Source organism: Entelurus aequoreus, linkage group LG13 (assembly GCF_033978785.1).
Source record: "Entelurus aequoreus isolate RoL-2023_Sb linkage group LG13, RoL_Eaeq_v1.1, whole genome shotgun sequence".
Classification (NCBI taxonomy): Eukaryota; Metazoa; Chordata; class Actinopteri; order Syngnathiformes; family Syngnathidae; genus Entelurus; species Entelurus aequoreus.
This window is the reverse complement of record NC_084743.1, coordinates 34876252-34894640: the sequence shown is the minus strand read 5'-3', so window position 1 is coordinate 34894640 and position 18389 is coordinate 34876252. Positions and strand designations below refer to the sequence as shown.

General features: G+C 43.5%; 1 protein-coding gene across 2 annotated transcripts in view; it reads right to left on the bottom strand.

The window, feature by feature from the left end:
- si:dkey-3d4.3 (actin-fragmin kinase) overlaps window positions 1–8796 on the bottom strand; it is a 38586-nt gene extending 29790 nt beyond the window's left edge. Inside the window, exon 1 of one of the 2 annotated variants that reach the window (XM_062067763.1) lies at window positions 8579–8796. The gene's annotated coding sequence lies outside the window, so the exon portion shown is untranslated. The remainder of the gene's footprint in view (window positions 1–8578) is intronic. The other variant, XM_062067761.1, reaches the window with a different exon arrangement.
- Between the last annotated feature and the right edge of the window lie 9593 nt (window positions 8797–18389).

Here is an 18389-nt window from a genome sequence, read left to right as displayed (position 1 = left end):
ACACTAAATTGGCCCGAGTGCGTGAATGTGAGTGTGAATGTTGTCTGTCTATCTGTGTTGGCCCTGTGATGAGGTGGCGACTTGTCCAGGGTGTACCCCGCCTTCCGCCTGATTGTAGCGACCCGAAGGGAATAAGCGGTAGAAAATGGATGGATGGATGGATGGATGGAGAACATTTTTTGTAGCAATATGAAATGTTTTAAATATTACAATTTCATTATTAACACTCAAACAAGGTACCCAAGTACATACATATTAACACAATGCCATCATAAGGCCTACTGTTAACGCTCAATTAAACACAGAGAACATCCCTAAACTGTGCTGGCACTGTTGCTAACACGAGTGTAGGGCTGGGCGATATGGATCAAAACTCATATCCCAATATAGTTTGGCCCATAAACGGCAATATTCGTTGACTCAGTACTTCTCAAATATTTTCTGTTACGCCCACCCAGGAAGATGAAAATATTTTGCGTCCCCCCCAAACTCTCCATCGTGACTATAAATTGTATAATTTGTCTATATATATTAACATTACAGGAAACAACACACAGGTCTTTCCTCGTCTCCCACCGTGGTTACAGTGAAGCCAAGTGCTACATATGCTTCCTCGTGTGCTGGTACGGCAAAAAAAGCATGAACCCCGAGGTCACATATGCCCCCCTGGCATTGCACCGCGCCCCCCCCTTTGAGAAGGACTGACGTAACTAAAGATGGATGAGTCAACATATGAGTTCTTTTTGTACATGATGTCCGCTGTAATGTCGGCACATATTACAAATATTACTTATATAATGGCTGTGCTTATGTTAATCATTAGACACCATTGAGCACTAATCTGAGATTGTGTCTGTTCGTCGTTGTTAGGGTTCTGTGATCTGAGAGATGTTCAGCAGGGACTACTGTTATTGTCCCTGTTGTCTTTAGGGACAAGCTATTCAGCTCAAGATATAAAATCTTACATGGGTTAGCAGTCTAATCAATAGCCATGACTGACATTTTATAGCATTGTTTGTCAGTAACCGCAATTTTATTTTAACGCATTTGAATCTCAAGATTTTTGGACTACAGTGCCTACAAACCCAAAGAGCAGACCACAGACAATAGGTAACCATTTGGTGGTATTTATTTATGTAATTATAATGAACTATTACTATTCTTAGTTATAATGAATTTAAAAAGTGCCATAAGTACTTTTACTGCCACTTAGTGTCTCCCTTTAAGAGTGTGTGGTATAAAACATGTAAAACATCAATACAGTATTTGACATCCTGTGTTTTTTCTTAGTTAGGGTTACAAGTAACACTTTGATAACAAATTTGTAGAATCACAAGTTGATTTAATGTTACTGGAAAAAAAACACAAAGTAGTATTTTACACAGGTTTTTCTACTGTAAAGTTATGATCAGGGGCTTTGGTTGGAAAACTCACCCAATCTAACTTAGAACTACCAAATGCAATCAACATAACTTGTCTTGTTGACTTCTAAAGTTAGGAGTGTGCTTTGTTTTCAACACGCTCATTTTCCACACTGAATTATGTATGATAAAGACTGATGACTAAGGTTCTTTTTTTACTGGAACTTAATCTTTAACTTATCATCACATGGGCAAACATCAGAGAGGTCCCTGACATGTCGTACAATGTTTGCCGCATCCTGCCTTTATTGTTTAGGTTAATACCAAACCCTAGCATATTTACTTATGTATAATAGTTAATTATTGGTTGGAACATACATGGAGGGAACATATTTCACCAAGCAAGTGGAGGGATTAAGGGGAAATTTGATACATTTGTAAATTAACATTTGTAAAAAAAAATATAGGTCAATATACACAAAGTAAGCCAAGACACACATGTTCCTGGTTGCCAAACAGTTTTTCCCTCTAGGCCAGCCCTGTCCTGTGTACAGCACTTGCTTGGTCTTTGTAGTGGTTTTCAGTAAGCGTTGCTTTACGTATTGTGTATACTTACCAGCAGCACTGGTTTATGTTTGTATATTAAATTACATCTTTACCTACACTACCGTTCAAAAGTTTGGGGTCACATTGAAATGTCCTTATTTTTTAAGGAAAAGCACTGTACTTTTCCATGAAGATAACTTTAAACTAGTCTTAACTTTAAAGAAATACACTCTATACATTGCTAATGTGGTAAATGACAATTCTAGCAGCAAATGTCTGGTTTTTGGTGCAATATCTACATAGGTGTATAGAGGCCCATTTTCAGCAAATATCACTCCAGTGTTCTAATGGTACAATGTGTTTGCTCATTGGCTCAGAAGGCTAATTGATGATTAGAAAACCCTTGTGCAATCATGTTCACACATCTGAAAACAGTTTAGCTCGTTACAGAAGCTACAAAACTGACCTTCCTTTGAGCAGATTGAGTTTCTGGAGCATCACATTTGTTGGGTCAATTAAACGCTCAAAATGGCCAGAAAAAGAGAACTTTCATCTGAAACTCGACAGTCTATTCTTGTTCTTAGAAATGAAGGCTATTCCACAAAATTGTTTGGGTGACCCCAAACTTTTGAACGGTAGTGTACATTCCACCAGATGTTCACTGGATCCTGGGGTCCCGTTGCAAGCAACGCATCCTGCTCCTGACACTTATACTGTGTGTGCTGTATAAAATTGTGTTTTAAATTCAACTGGTCTTAAAGGCCTGCTGAAAGCCACTACTACCGACCACGCAGTCTGATAGTTTATATATCAATGATGAAATCTTAACATTGCAACACATGCCAAAACGGCCGGGTTAACTTATAAAGTGCAATTTTAAATTTCCCGCTAAACTTCCGGTTCGAAACGCCTCTGAGGGTTGACGTATGCGCGTGACGTCAATCATTGAAACGGAAGTATTCGGACACCATTGAAGTCAATACGAAATAGCTCTGTTTTCATCTCATTATTCCACAGTATTCTGGACATCTGTGTTGGTGAATCTGTTGCAATTTGTTCATTGCATTATGGAGAAAGAAGCTGAGCAAGCAAAGAAGAAAGTTGTCGGTGCGAAGTGTCTATTTTGCGAGGGAAGTCAGCAACAACACGTACACAGCCGGCGCTTCTTTGTTTACATTCCCGAAAGATGCAGTCAAGATGGAAGAACTCGGACAACAGAGACTCTTACCAGGAGGACTTTGAGTTGGATACACAGTTGCGATAACGTGAGTACACAGCTGCGCTTCCAAACATTTGATCGCTTGCTATAACTAGCTCGAGCTAGTAGCTAGGAGCTAGGAGCTAGCATTAGGATTAATTTGTGGCATAATAAATATAAGCCTGGTTGTGTTGTGGCTAATAGAGTATATATATGTCTTGTGTTTATTTATTGTTGTAGTCATTCCCAGCTGAATATCAGGTCCCACCCGCGCGCTTCCAAACATTTGATTGCTTGCCCGTACGTGCGTGTCATGTACGTAACTTTGATTAAATATATAAGCTTTATGAACCTTGGGTTAGGTGAACGGTTGTTTGGGCTGAGTGAGTGTGTGTGTGTGTTATGCAGGTGTTTGAATTGTATTGGCGGGTTATATATACGGGATCCCGTCCATATTACCCGCTCGAGCTATAACTAGCTCGAGCTAGTAGCTAGTAGCTAGGAGCTAGGAGCTAGCATAACAAACACCTAGGTGTTTTTATGCGGGATTAATTTGTGGCATATTAAATATAAGCCTGGTTGCGTTGTGGCTAATAGAGTATATATATGTCTTGTGTTTATTTACTGTTGTAGTCATTCCCAGCTGAATAGCAGGTCCCACCCGCGCGCTTCCAAACATTTGATTGCTTGCCAGTACGTGCGTGTCATGTACGTAACTTTGATTGAATATATAAGCTTTATGAACCTTGGGTTAGGTGAACGGTTGTTTGGGCTGAGTGAGTGTGTGTGTTGTGCAGGTGTTTGAATTGTATTGGCGGGTTATATATACAGGATCCCGTCCATATTACCCGCTCGAGCTATAACTAGCTCGAGCTAGTAGCTAGGAGCTAGCATAACAAACACCTAGGTGTTTTTATGCGGGATTAATTTGTGGCATAAATATAAGCCTGGTTGTGTTGTGGCTAATAGAGTATATATATGTCTTGTGTTTATTGTTGTAGTCATTTCCAGCTGAATATCAGGTCACCCCCGGCTCTCACAGCATCTTCCACTCCCCACTAGTCCTTCACTTGCACTTTCCTCATTTAAAAATATTTCATCCTCGCTCAAATTAATGGGGAAATCGTCGCTTTATCGGTCCGAATCTCTCTCACTTCATGCGGCCATCATTGTAAACAATAGGGAACTTTGCGTATATGTTCAATTGACTACGTCACGCTACTTCCGGTAGGGGCAAGCCTTTTTTTATCAGATACCAAAAGTTGCGATCTTTATCGTCGTTGTTCTATACTAAATCCTTTCAGCAAAAATATGGCAATATCGCGAAATGATCAAGTATGACACATAGAATAGATCTGCTATCCCCGTTTGAATAAAAAAAATTCATTTCAGTAGGCCTTTAAAGGTACCTTGTTATTGTACAATGCTAAGTTTTGAAATAATACAGAATAGTGCCGCTAATAGTTAGCTGGCAACTAGCACAGTATTCGCTACCTGGCAATTTGAACGCTAATCGCTAGTTATCTTAAAAGATAACATGAATATAATGATACAATTATTTGGTACTGTGAGTAGGGTGGCCATGTCACTGCAAACTACACTAAAGTGTGGTGGATACATACATACATACATACACATATATACGTGTATATGTATACACACACACACACACATACATATATACACGTATATATATACACACACATAAACATACATGTATATATGTATGTATATATGTATATGTATATATGTATGTATACACTGTGTATATATATATATATATATATATATATATATATATATATATATATATATATATATATATATATATATATATATATATATATATATATATATATATATATATATATATATATATATATATATATATATAGTCGTGCTCATACATTTACATACCCTGGGAGAATTTATGATTTCTTGGCCATTCTTCAGAGAATATGAATGATAACACAAAAACCTTTCTTCCACTCATGCTTAATGGTTGTGTGAAGCTATTTATTGGCAAACCACTGTGTTTACTCTTTTTAAATCAAAATGACAAAAGAAAGTACCCAAATGACCCTGATCAAAAGTTTACATACCCCAGTGACTTTGATCTGATAACATGCACACAAGTTGACACAAACAGGTTTGAATGGCTAATCAAGGTTCCAATCCTCACCTGTGACATGTGTGTTTGTAATTAATGTGTGTATATAAAAGGTCAGTGAGTTTCTGGGCTTCTATACAGACCATTGCATCTTTCATCCAGTGCTGCACAGATGTTTCTGGATTCTGAGTCATGGGGAAGGCAAAATAATTGTCAAATTATCTGCGAGAAAAGGTAATTGAACTGCATAAAACAGGAAAGGGGTATAAAAAGCTATCCAAGGAATTGAGAATGCCAATAAGCAGTGTTCAAACACTGATTAAGAAGTGGAAAGTTAGGGATTCAGGTAGACCAGCAAAGATTTCAGCCACAACTGTCAGGAAAATTGTTCGAGATGCAAAGAAAAATCCACAAATAACCTCAGCTGAAATACAGGACTCTCTGAAAAATTGTGGTGTGGCTGTTTCAAGATGCACAATAAGGAGGCACTTGAAGAAAAATGGGCTGCATGGTTGAGTCGCCAGAAGAAAGCCATTTCTGCGCAAATGTCACAAAGTATCCCGCTTACATTACGCCATACAGCACAGAGACGAGCCTCAAAACTTCTGGAACAAAGTAATTTGGAGTGATGGCTTTCTTCTGGTGACTCGACCATGCAGCTCATTTTTCTTCAAGTGCCTCATTATTTTGAACCATACAAGCTCTTTACTTAACTTTAACAACTATATGATCAGTGAACACATCAATGTCAACGTCAGTATAAAAATAAGTGAGGAAACAACAATTGGTGTGCTCGCTGGGAAATTTTACTCCAAAATACAGCCTGAAAGAACTTTAGATACAACTGTCACCAAGTTGTGTGCAAATAAATGACATGCATTCAAGAATTGCATTTGTGTACACATATTGGGATCTTTTCTTGAGCTAACTTCAATTATGCAAGCGAGTGATCACCTATGATTAATCATGATTAATCCAAATATCAAAATGTGATTGATCTGATTGAAAAAAATAATAATTTGATAGCCCTAATATACATTCATTTAAATGTATTAAAAAAAAAATTATAGTCAACCAAAAATGTCATGGGCCTTCGCAGACCACCTATTGAAAACCTCTGTGCTAAGATATTTAAACAAAACATCAACATCTACGCTTTGTGTTATAGGTAAATAAAAACATTAGAGTAATATTGAATAAAAAATTTAATTGATAATAAATTCATTAAATAGGTGCATGTGTATTATCTGCTGGTCACTTAGAGCGTTTCATTCTTGAATCCACCATCCTGAGTAGCGACCGGACCGCTGTTTTGAGAGTTCAACTGCGTGCGCATTGTTTTCGTCACCACTATACTCATGAAGTCAAACACGTATCCTAGTTTATTCAGAGCATTGAAACTTTCAGATTGGACAAGTACTCGCGCCACAAAGCTCTGACAAAATGTAACACATTAACACTCGATAAAACTTCCCTGCAACAAATCTATAGTGAGTAAAAACTTCATTGGAACGTTTTTTTAAGTATCTGTGAGTCTGCCAAACATATTTCAAATTGATAGATTCACACACTGATTTTTTGGACTCGCCGACTTCCTCTTCCTTGTCGCTGTGATATGACTCACGTCACAAGTCGAGTCAGACCAATCATGTTTACTTAGATTTACCGTCACTTGCTACATTTTAATTTGATCAATTAAAAATATACCTGAGCTGTGAAACCTTTTTTTTTGTTTGCTTTGTTTAAATAGCTTTAACCTTTTTAAATGGGGTAAATATTTAGAAAGTTAAGACATTTTTAACAAAAAGGTCACACCTAAAATATTGAGCCCCATCGACTTCCGCCCGAATGCAGCAGAGATAGGCTCCAGCACCACCGCGACCCCGAAAGGGACAAGCGGTAGAAAATGGATGGATGGATGTTTGGACTTTGTATTGAAGAGGTTGACCATATATTAGTGTATTTCCATTGGGTAAAAAAATGTATAACTTTCTTAATATTTCATCCATCGATTTTCTTCCGCTTATCCGAGGTCGGGTCGCAGGGGCAGCAGCCTAAGCAGGGAAGCCCAGACTTCCCTCTCCCCAGCCATTTCGTCTAGCTCCTCCCGGGGGATCCCGTGGCGTTCCCAGGCCAGCCGAGAGACATAGTCTTCCCAACGTGTCCTGGGTCTTCCCCGTGGTCTCCAGCCGGTCGGACGTGCCCTAAACACCTCCCTCGGAAGGCGTTCTGTGGCATCCTGACCAGATGCCCGAACCACCTCATCTGGCTCCTCTCGACATGGAGGAGCTACGGCTTTACTTCTCACCCTATCTCTAAGGGAGAGCCCCGTCACCCGGCGGAGGAAACTCATTTCGGCCGCTTGTACCCAAGTTCTTGTCCTTCGGTCATAACCCAAAGCTCATGACCATAAGTGAGGATGGGAACGTAAATCGACTGGTAAATTCAGAGCTTTGCTTTCCGGCTCAGCTCCTTCTTCACCACAACGGATCGATACAGCGTCCGCATTACTGAAGACGCCGTACCAATCCGCCTGTCGATCTCACGATCCACGTACTCTTCCCTCACTCGTGAACAGGAGACCGAGGTACTTGAACTCCTCCACATGGGGCAAGATCTCCTCCCCAACTCGGAGATGGCACTCCACCCTTTCCCGGGAGAGAACCATGGACTCGGACTTGGGAGGTGCTGAACCGATCCACAAGAAAATGACACTTATATCACTGAAATCGTCTTGACAAGACCTGTCTGATTAAACAATCAATCAAGCAATCAATCAAAGTTTATTTATATAGCCCTAAATCACAAGTGTCTCAAAGGGCTGCACAAGCCACAACGACATCCTCGGCTCAGATCCCACACATAATAGTTTTATCAAATTAATGATATTTTTAAAAATAATTTTAGACACATACATACATTATTTTTTTAACCATAACTGTTAATTTGATATTAACACACCAAGGGCCAACAACAAACTCGATGCGGGCCTAAAATCGCCTCTGCATTGCAATTTAGAAACCACTGCTGTTTTCCTACCAACAAATAGACGAAATAATAATTTCGTAATCGATTGTCGTCATCAGTCATCCGTAGTTGGCTTTTAACCGACAGATATTTCAGTTAAATTCCAGGTACAATAATAACCGATAAGAAGTTTGACTGTATCGATGATGATGACGATAATCGTAAATGATAACGGAAAAGTTGAAGACGACGACGTGAACCCCTTCGTCAGTTGCAGCCTTTTCAAGATGCGAAAACAAGTTACGTTCCGCTCAAAACATTGTTCTCGGCGATGAAGTAGATTAAAAAGCATGACGTAGAACCAAAAACACAACATTTGGATTATTTATAACTCACCAAATACTAAAGTAGGAGCTGCTGCTCGTGTTGATGGTTGCCTTCTAAAAACGGTACAACGATGCATTCACGTTCCCTCGTGCATTGTAACATCACCGCCAAGGTTTGATTCGGATCCGTGTTTGCCATCGTACAATTGTGTTACGGGTCAGACAATTCCTAACGTAACGCTGTGTAAATTGGAACTACACACGATCAGATTTCATTAAACTGTGTGCCAACATTACTTGCGCGCTTTAAAATAAACATTGAAAGAATTTCCGGGAGACCCTGAAGGCGTCTGTAGTCATTGGGGCGGGTCAAGCAGCAGGACGGAAGGGTGTTGTTTCACATGATGAAAAGTTAAGTCCGTTTGTTTTTGTATTTACTTTGATCATTATTTTCAACTGTTTGTAAATATTGAAATTTATAAATAAAGGTTTATAAAAAAATAAATACAAATTAAAAAAAAGTTTGTTGTATTTAATTTGGTACTGTTTTTGTACTTGTCTTATTTTGATTATAATTTCTCAATTGTTTGTAAATGTTGCAATTTATAAATAAAGGTTTATAAAATTCCAAAAAAATAAAATATAATAATTTAAAAAAAGTTAAGAACTTTGTCGACAATTTAACGTGATTATGACATGACTGAACGTTAATGTTGGTGTCAAACATTTACATTGACTACAAAAGCGTGGTCGTAGATCACCACATCGTATCCTAACATCAGACATCCTCTAATTCAGTGGTTTTAAACCACTTCTGAAAACACTTGGCTCTCCAAGTACCACCATAATGACCAACATTAAAATACAGTGGCGCAGTAAGCCTAAGTATTATAAATAATGATAAATGGGTTATACTTGTATAGCGCTTTTCAACCTTCAAGGTACTCAAATCGCTTTGACAGTATTTCCACATTCACCCATTCACACACACATTTACACACTGATGGCGGGAGCTGCCATGCAAGGCACTAACCAGCAGCCATCAGGAGCAAGGGTGAAGTGCCTTGCCAAAGGACACAACGGACGTGACTAGGATGGTAGAAGGTGGGGATTGAACCCCAGTAACCAGCAACCCTCCGATTGCTGGCACGGCCACTCTACCAACTTCGCCACGCCGTATTCATTAAAACAAGGCAGAGGTTGTATATAATAAGTATGTTTCATATTTTTGGCCACTGCAACATTACACACAGTTTGAACAGCAACACTGTTTGAATATAGAGGGCTGCAGATTGCTGGCTAAAGTAAAAGTTAAAGTAAGTTACCAATGATTGTCACACACACACTAGGTGTGGCAAAATTATTCTCTGCATTTGACCCATCACCCTTCATCACCCCCTGGGAGGTGAGGGGAGCGGTGAGCAGCAGCAGTGTACACGCCGAGGAATCATTTTTGGTGATTTAACCCCCAATTCCAACCCTTGATGCAGAGTGCCAAGCAGGGAGGTAATGGGTCCCATTTTTTATAGTCTTTGGTATGACTCGGCCGGGGTTTGAACTCACAGCCTACCGATCTCAGGGCGGACACGCTAACCACTAGGCCACTGAGTAGGTTGCGTTGCTCACAATAGCGCTACATGTAATATTTCCTAGTTATTCAGTGGAAAATAACATGGCACCAACTGTAGCACGATGGAGAAATACTGTGAGTCAAGAGATAAGAAATCCCTTTGTCGTTATAGAGCAAGTTGAGTTGGCCATACTCTTTCTATACACGGCTCTGACTAGTGGTACACGTACCACAGTTTGAGGAATGCATCTACTTTTACATGAGTGCCAACTTTATAGAAAACATAACACAATATATTGTTACAAGCAAGTGATTTTCTTCCTTCTTACAAATGTACATACTTGTAAAAAAAATTATGTAAACGTTTACAAAAATGCTCAGATGTGAATTCTACATTTAACATATTTATTATTGCGATTGTAGTTTGCATGATATCAAGTTTCAAAATCAGAATCAGAATCAGAAATACTTTAATAATCCCTGAGGGGAAAATAAGATTTTCAGCACAATCCCATTCAAGAGCAGACAAACATTACAGGGAGACAGAACAGGATCGCTGACGGGTCTGCCAACTTCCGGCGCCCCTTAAAAAAAGGGTGAGAAACAGGTTAACGCTGGGGAGGGGGTGGGGGTTGTGAGAAGAAAAAACATTCAGTCTAAGCCTTTGCCCCTGGAGAGGGGGCCTAGACTGAGGCCAAGGGGGGAAAACCCCTCATAGCCATAGCACACATAAACATGTGTGTAAGAGGGAAACATCAAAGAACACAAAGGACATTAAAAGAGCAGAGCTGATGCAACCAGCCACTTCTACACACAGCCACAAAAGTTTAAAAAAAAAACATACACAGTGGTGGCCTCTGCGGTGTTCCACGCCATCATTTGCTGGGGTGGGGGGAGCATGGCCAGAGACAGAAGAAGACCCAACAAAGCAACCAAGAGAGCCGTCTCCACCCTCGGCCACCCACTAACTCTCAGCCAGTGTCCAGTCCGCATGGATGAGCGATGATGCGTCTAAGGAGACCGAGGTGACCGATACCTGCTCATTCAGCCAAGACACTGTGAAGCTTGTCCGTCCTGGGGCTTAGCGCCGGCTCCGCAGCCCTGTCTCTTCATCCGCATCTTCTCCAGTCTCTCCAAACGGACTCTGGTGTGGCAGAGACCCAGAAGCTGTTCTGCATGGTCAAAAGGCACCCGGGAGGCAGATCCAGAAGTTCACAAAAAAGCACTGCAGAACTCACCCCTTGTCACACAGTCCGAAAGGGTCCCGAAACAAAAGCCCCCCAAAAAACCCCACATAAAAACAAGAGGGAAACATCAGGAACACAAAAGGATGATACAAGAGCACAGAGCTTCTGCCAACAGCTGCCACTACAGCGGTGCCATCATGGGAAAAAAATAAAAATAATAAAATTATATAAAATTACAAAATTAAAAAAAGTTTACCAAATAGGTAACTAAAATATTTTGTTGTTAAACAATAACCATTTACAGAATGATGCTGTATTTAACTTGCAACTAATGTTATGTAGACCAGATTTTCTTAACCATTGATGAAAACAAATCTCTCTTCACAGCTGTGGTCTGTATGGACTACAGTAGTACTCAGTTGTAATACACGTTTCCACCACATGTGGCAGTAATGACAAAATTACACAATCAGAAGTCTGCAGCTGAAGTCATAGAGAAGTGTCTTTAGCACAAAAATGTGACTAAAGCGGTGAAGCTGTATCTTTATTTGTACTTAAATGTTATTGACAGTTTATTTAGGAAACACACATTCAGACACACACACATATATATATATATATATATATATATATATATATATATATATATATATATATATATATATATATATATATATATATATATATATATATATATACACACACACACACACACACACACACACACACACACACACACATATATATATATATATATATATGGCCAGATATTGTGCTTACCTCAGTGGCCTCCAAGCAAGTAATCATCCTGGTGCTCACAGTGCCTTGGGAGGACCGTATGGAGGAGGCCAATGAGAGGAAGACCGCAAAGTACTCTCAGTTTGTGGAGGAGTGTCGGAGCAATGGGTGGCGAGCGATGTGCCGGCCCGTTGAAGTGGGATGTCGAGGGTTTGTGGGCAAATCCCTCTGCAGGGCCTACAGAATGCTTGGCATCACAGGGGCCAGCCAGCGAAGGGCCATGAAGTTAGCCACAGATGCAGCAGAAGTGGCATCATGGTGGCTGTGGATCAGGAGGGGAGAGGCGTGGCATGTAGGGCAGTAGCGCTACCTGGACACAGGCTGGGGCCTGATCAACCCTAGCTGGGTCGCCTAGGGGAGGGGGTCTGATTGTTGAAAGACCCGAAACCCCCTGTGATCCTAGGTTACATCACTGAGGATGTGTCCAGTTGCACCATTGGTGTATTTAAAAAGTATATATATATATATATATATATATATATATATATATATATATATATATATATATATATATATATATATATATATATATATATATATATATATGTGTGTGTGTGTGTGTGTGTATGTGTATATATGACCAACACGCCGGATTGTAGTCAGCTGGAGGCGTGTCTTAATGAAATTGAACAATGGATGTCCGCTAACTTTTTGCAACTCAATGCTAAGAAAACGGAAATGCTGATTATCGGTCCTGCTAGGCACCAACATCTATTTAATAATACCACCTTAACATTTGACAACCAAACAATTACACAAGGCGACTCTGTAAAGAATCTGGGTATTATCTTCGACCCAACTCTCTCGTTTGAGTCACACATTAAGAGTGTTACTAAAACGGCCTTCTTTCATCTCCGTAATATCGCTAAAATTCGTTCCATCTTGTCCACTAGCGACGCTGAGATCATTATTCATGCGTTCGTTACGTCTCGTCTCGATTACTGTAACTTATTATTTTCGGGTCTCCCTATGTCTAGCATTAAAAGATTACAGTTGGTACAAAATGCGGCTGCAAGGCTTTTGACAAAAACAAGAAAGTTTGATCATATTACGCCTATACTGGCTCACCTGCACTGGCTTCCTGTGCACTTAAGATGCGACTTTAAGGTTTTACTACTTACGTATAAAATACTACACGGTTTAGCTCCAGCCTATCTCGCCGATTGTATTGTACCATATGTCCCGACAAGAAATCTGCGTTCAAAGAACTCCGGCTTATTAGTGATTCCCAGAGCCAAAAAAAAGTCTGCGGGCTATAGAGCGTTTTCTATTCGGGCTCCAGTACTCTGGAATGCCCTCCCGGTAACAGTTAGAGATGCTACCTCAGTAGAAGCATTTAAGTCCCATCTTAAAACTCATTTGTATAATCTAGCCTTTAAATAGACCCCCCTTTTTTAGACCAGTTTATCTGCCGTTTCTTTTCTTCTCTCCTCTTCTCCCCTGTCCCTTGCGAGGGGGAGTTGCATAGGTCCGGTGGCCATGGATGAAGTGCTGGCTGTCCAGAGTCGGGACCCCGGGTGGACCACTAGCCTGTGCATCGGTTAGGGACATCTCTGCGCTGCTGACCCGTCTCCGCTCGGGATGGTTTCCTGTTGGATCCACTGTGGACTGGACTTTCACAATGTTATGTCAGACCCACTCGACATCCATTGCTTTCGGTCTCCCCTAGAGGGGGGGGGGGGGGGGGGGGTTACCCACATATGCGGTCCTCTCCAAGGTTTCTCATAGTCATTCACCGACGTCCCACTGGGGTGAGTTTTTCCTTGCCCGTATGTGGGCTCTGTACCGAGGATGTCGTTGTGGCTTGTACAGCCCTTTGAGACACTTGTGATTTAGGGCTATATAAATAAACATTGATTGGCATTGATTGATATATATATATATATATATATATATATATATATATATATATATATATATATATATATATATATATATATATATATATATATATATATATAATACATTTGTAAAAATGTATTCATTTTAGCACTTAAGTATTTATTTTTGTAATCATCCTGGCCTAAGCCAAGAAATCGTCAAGAGTGTGCAAAGCACTAATCAGAGCAAAGGGTGGCTATTTTGAAGAAACTAGAATACAAAACATGTTTTCAGTTATTTCTGTCACGGCGCATGCGCAATCCCGCATGTCATCTGCTGCAAGCGCAGCCGGCACATCCGCTAGAAGCACGCCGGGACACGCCCTTGCTTCCTCTTCCCACATCGCGGCCACACGCCTGCACGGCTGCAGGCAGTCAGCAATCAACGCGCCTCGGTCTGATGAGGGCAGAAGGAATAAAGGCCAGCGGACCCGAAGATCCAGTGCCGGAACGTAGTTCACTCTCCGTGGTAAGAACCCCGTCTCTTGCTTCCCTCTGCGTACTTGCTCTCTCTGTGCTTTCCCTGTGCCCGTGTCTTATGTCCTCTGTGTTCCCCGCAGTGTTCCCTCTGTTTCCCGTGATCGAGCTGTGTGCCTTGACTTCCCACTGGATTCTGGACTGCCTCCCTCGATCCTCGACCCCTGCTTGGACACGGACCTCGTCGCCTCTTTCCAGCCCCTGACCTCTCGCTTGCCTACGGACTATCTTCTCGCCTTGCCCCTCTGTTCTGACGAAGGATTCATCCAACACACACTTACAACAAACTCTGGTAACATTTACATTGTTAATTCTACACATCGTCTTGCACAATTCACGTATAAGAACATACACACCCCAACACATCATCATCGGTTTCATATAAACCTATTGAACTGATCCCTGCCGTTGTGTCATCTCTCTTCGCGTCGTACTTAACAGTACGTTCCGGCCAAATATGTCGGAACCAGACGACACAGGCAGACCCAGTCTGCACCTCTGTCCCGACCCCCCAGGACACCTGATCTCGCGACCATGCAAGCGGTCCTTCAGGAACACCAGGCTCGGTTTTTACACTTGGAAAACAAGCTAGAGGGCGCTTTCGCTAGGCTAGACAACCTTAGCCCGAGTCAGGCTCCGGAACCCGTGGCTAGCTCTAGTGCCACCCCAGCGGCTAGACCTTGGATCACCACTCAGGTCCGGGAACCCAAGATTGAAAGCCTGAGACCCTTTGAGGGAGACTTTAAACTTTGTAGAGGGTTTTTGGTCCAGTATGACCTCATATTTAAGCACCAACCCTTGCGCTATTCTTCAGACGGGGAAAAGATAGCCTTAATTTTTTCTTTGCTGACGGGGCAGGTACTCAAGTGGGCCACCCCGGCCGTGGACAAGACTGTTGGCCTGGGCACCGACTACGCTGCCTTCCGGGCCGAGTTACGGACGGTGTTCGATCACCCTGTTGATGGGGGGGACTCGGCTGGTCGTCTGCACACCATCCAGCAAGGCTCCCGCTCGGTGGAAGCCTACACCCTCGAGTTCCGCGCCCTTGGGGCAGACAGTGGATGGGACGACAGGGCTCTCCAGAGCGCGTTCTGACGAGGTCTGACGGAACAAGTCAAGGATGGCCTGCTGAGGGACAGACCCACCTCCTGCCGAGCCCTCATCGATCTCGCGCTTCTATTTGACCAGAGACTTGCGGAACAAGCAGTGCAGAGAGCGCATGGTGTCGCTAGCTTCACTTCCGCAGTCCAGCTCCGACCTACCTACCTGATGTCTTTCGTCCAACCGATACCTCCACCCGCACCTATGACGACCACTGAGCCCATGCAGTTGGGAAGAACGCGCTTAGTGACCGAGGAGAGAGAGACGATATAGGCAGTGTCTTTACCTCTACTGTGGCCTGGCACGGCACATCATCCGCGACTGCCCGTCGAGGCCAAAAGGATCAGGCTCACCTGCAAAGGGGGTCCTGGTGAGCCATATGTCTTTTCCCCAGAAGAGGAGGGATCCAGGTATGCTGTTCCCTGCCACACTGTCATGGAACGCCAGAACCGTGCGAGTGGTTGCCTACTTGGACTCCGCAGCAGACGAGAGTCTCCTCGATTACGAGTTTTCCCAGCAAGCTGGAATTCCACTTGTTCCCTTGGACACTGTTCTTCCTGCGCAAGCCCTGGATGGACGCCCTTTGGGGCCCATAAAAGACCGCACGGAGCCCCTATCGCTGGCCCTCTCGGGTAACCACGTGGAAACCATCAGTTTTTGGGTGCTGGACGCTCCCGTCGCCCCTCTAGTCCTCGGGAGACCATGGCTCCGGCAGCACGACCCACACATCTCCTAGGCCACTGTCTCTCCCGATCAGCAAACCCAGACCCATTATTCAGCAAGCTGATTTAGCCCAGATACCTGCCATCTACCACGATCTCGCCGCTGTCTTTAGCAAGGAACGCGCACTATCCCTGCCACCTCACAGGCCCCATGACTGCGCAATCGAACTGCTGCCCAACGCTACCCTGCCGTCGAGCCACTTGTACAACCTGTCACTCCCTGAGAAGGAAGCCATGAAGACCTACATCACTGAGTCCCTGGCTTCTGGAATAATCACACCTTCCAAGTCTCCGTTGGCTGCTGCAGTCTTTTTTGCAAGCAAGAAGGACGGCTAATTAAGACTGTGTATCGACTACCGGCATTTGAACAACATAACAGTCAAGAACAAGTACCCTCAAGTAGCCTCTTGCCCCTGCTACTATCTTCACGAAACTGGACTTGAGGAACGCCTATCACTTGGTGTGGCTCAAGGAGGGTGATGAGTGGAAGACGGTCTTCAACACTCATTTAGGGCATTACGAGTACAAAGTAATACCCTTCGGACTCACCAATGCCCAAGCTGTCTTCAGGGCTCTAGTCATCCACATCCTTAAGGACATGCTGGATCACTTTGTGGTTGTGTATCTTGATGATATTTTGATCTACTCTCGTAGCCTGCAGGAGCACCAACAGCACATCCATCTCGTCCTGCAGCGCCTGCTGGAGAATCGGCTGTTCATCAAAGCTGAAAAGTGTGAGTTCCACGCACCTTCCGTGAGATTTTTGGGATTTGTGGTCGAGAGACGCTACATCAGGGCTGACCCCAAGAAGGTCGAGGCAGTATTGGCTTGGCCACAGCCCTCCACCAGGACTGAACTAAGGAGGTTCCTGGGATTCGCTGGCTTCTACCGCGTCGTTTTATCCGTGATTTCAGCAAGGTAGCTGCACCATCACGTTCCCTCACCTCAACTATTACTCCCTTCCTGTGGACTCAAGAGGCCAGTAATGCCTTCGAGGGACTCACTGAGAGCTTCATCTGCGCTCCTGTCCTCATCCACCCGGACTTGGACTGTGCCTTCTTTGTGGAGGTGAATGCATCGGACTTGGGGATCGGTGCTGTGCTTTCGCAACGCTCCAGGACGGACAATCTAGTTCACCCCTGTGCCTTCTTTTCCAGGCGACTCTCTCCGGCTGAGCGGAACTACGATGCAGGAAATAGGGAGATACTGGCGGTCCACGAGGCCTTGGCGGGATGGAGGCACTGGCTAGAAGGAGCCAAGCATCAGTTCCAGATCCTGACTGACCATAGCAACCTGCTCCACATCCGCTCAGCCAGGAGATTGAACAACCGCCAAGCGAGATGGTCACATTTTTTTAGTCGTTTCAACTGTCTCCTCTCTTACAGACCGGGGTCTAAAAACACAAAGGCCGATGCCCTCTCCAGGCAATTCATGGAGAAACCCGCCTGCACATCTGCAGCCGAACCTATCCTTCCACCTGCTCGGATTGTGGGCATGGTCTCTTGGAAAATTGATGACCAGGTTAAGACCGCGCTTTGTTCCAATCCAGGACCAGGTGGTGGACCTCCCAGCAAGCTGTTTGTCCACCGCGAGCTTCGATCCAGGGTTCTGGATTGGGGTCATTCCAGTATTTTCTCCTGTCATCCAGGGTTTCAACATACACTATCCTTCATACGACAATGTTTTTGGTGGCCATCCATGGCTGCAGACACACGTGAGTTCATCGCCGCTTGTACCACCTGTTCCCGCAGCAAGGCCTCCCACAGACCTCCTGCTGGTCTCCTGTGCCCCCTGCCTATTCCTGCCCGTCCATGGTCTCACATCGCTCTAGATTTCGTTACGGGATTTCCAGTGTCTCGAAGTAACACCACACTTTTAACCATTGTCGACCGCTTCTCCAAGGCCGCACAATTCATCCCGCTTCCCAAGCTCCCTTCCTCCTCTGAAATGGCTGACCTCCTCACCATGCACGTCATTTAACAGCACAATATACCTATGGATATCGTATCTGACTGGGGCCCCCAGTTCACCTCCCGGGTATGGCGAGCCTTCTGCAAGGGGATCGGTGCCTCGGTCAGCCTCACTTTCGGATACCATCCACAGAGCAACGGGCAGGCCGGAAAGGGCCAACCACAGCCTGGAGACC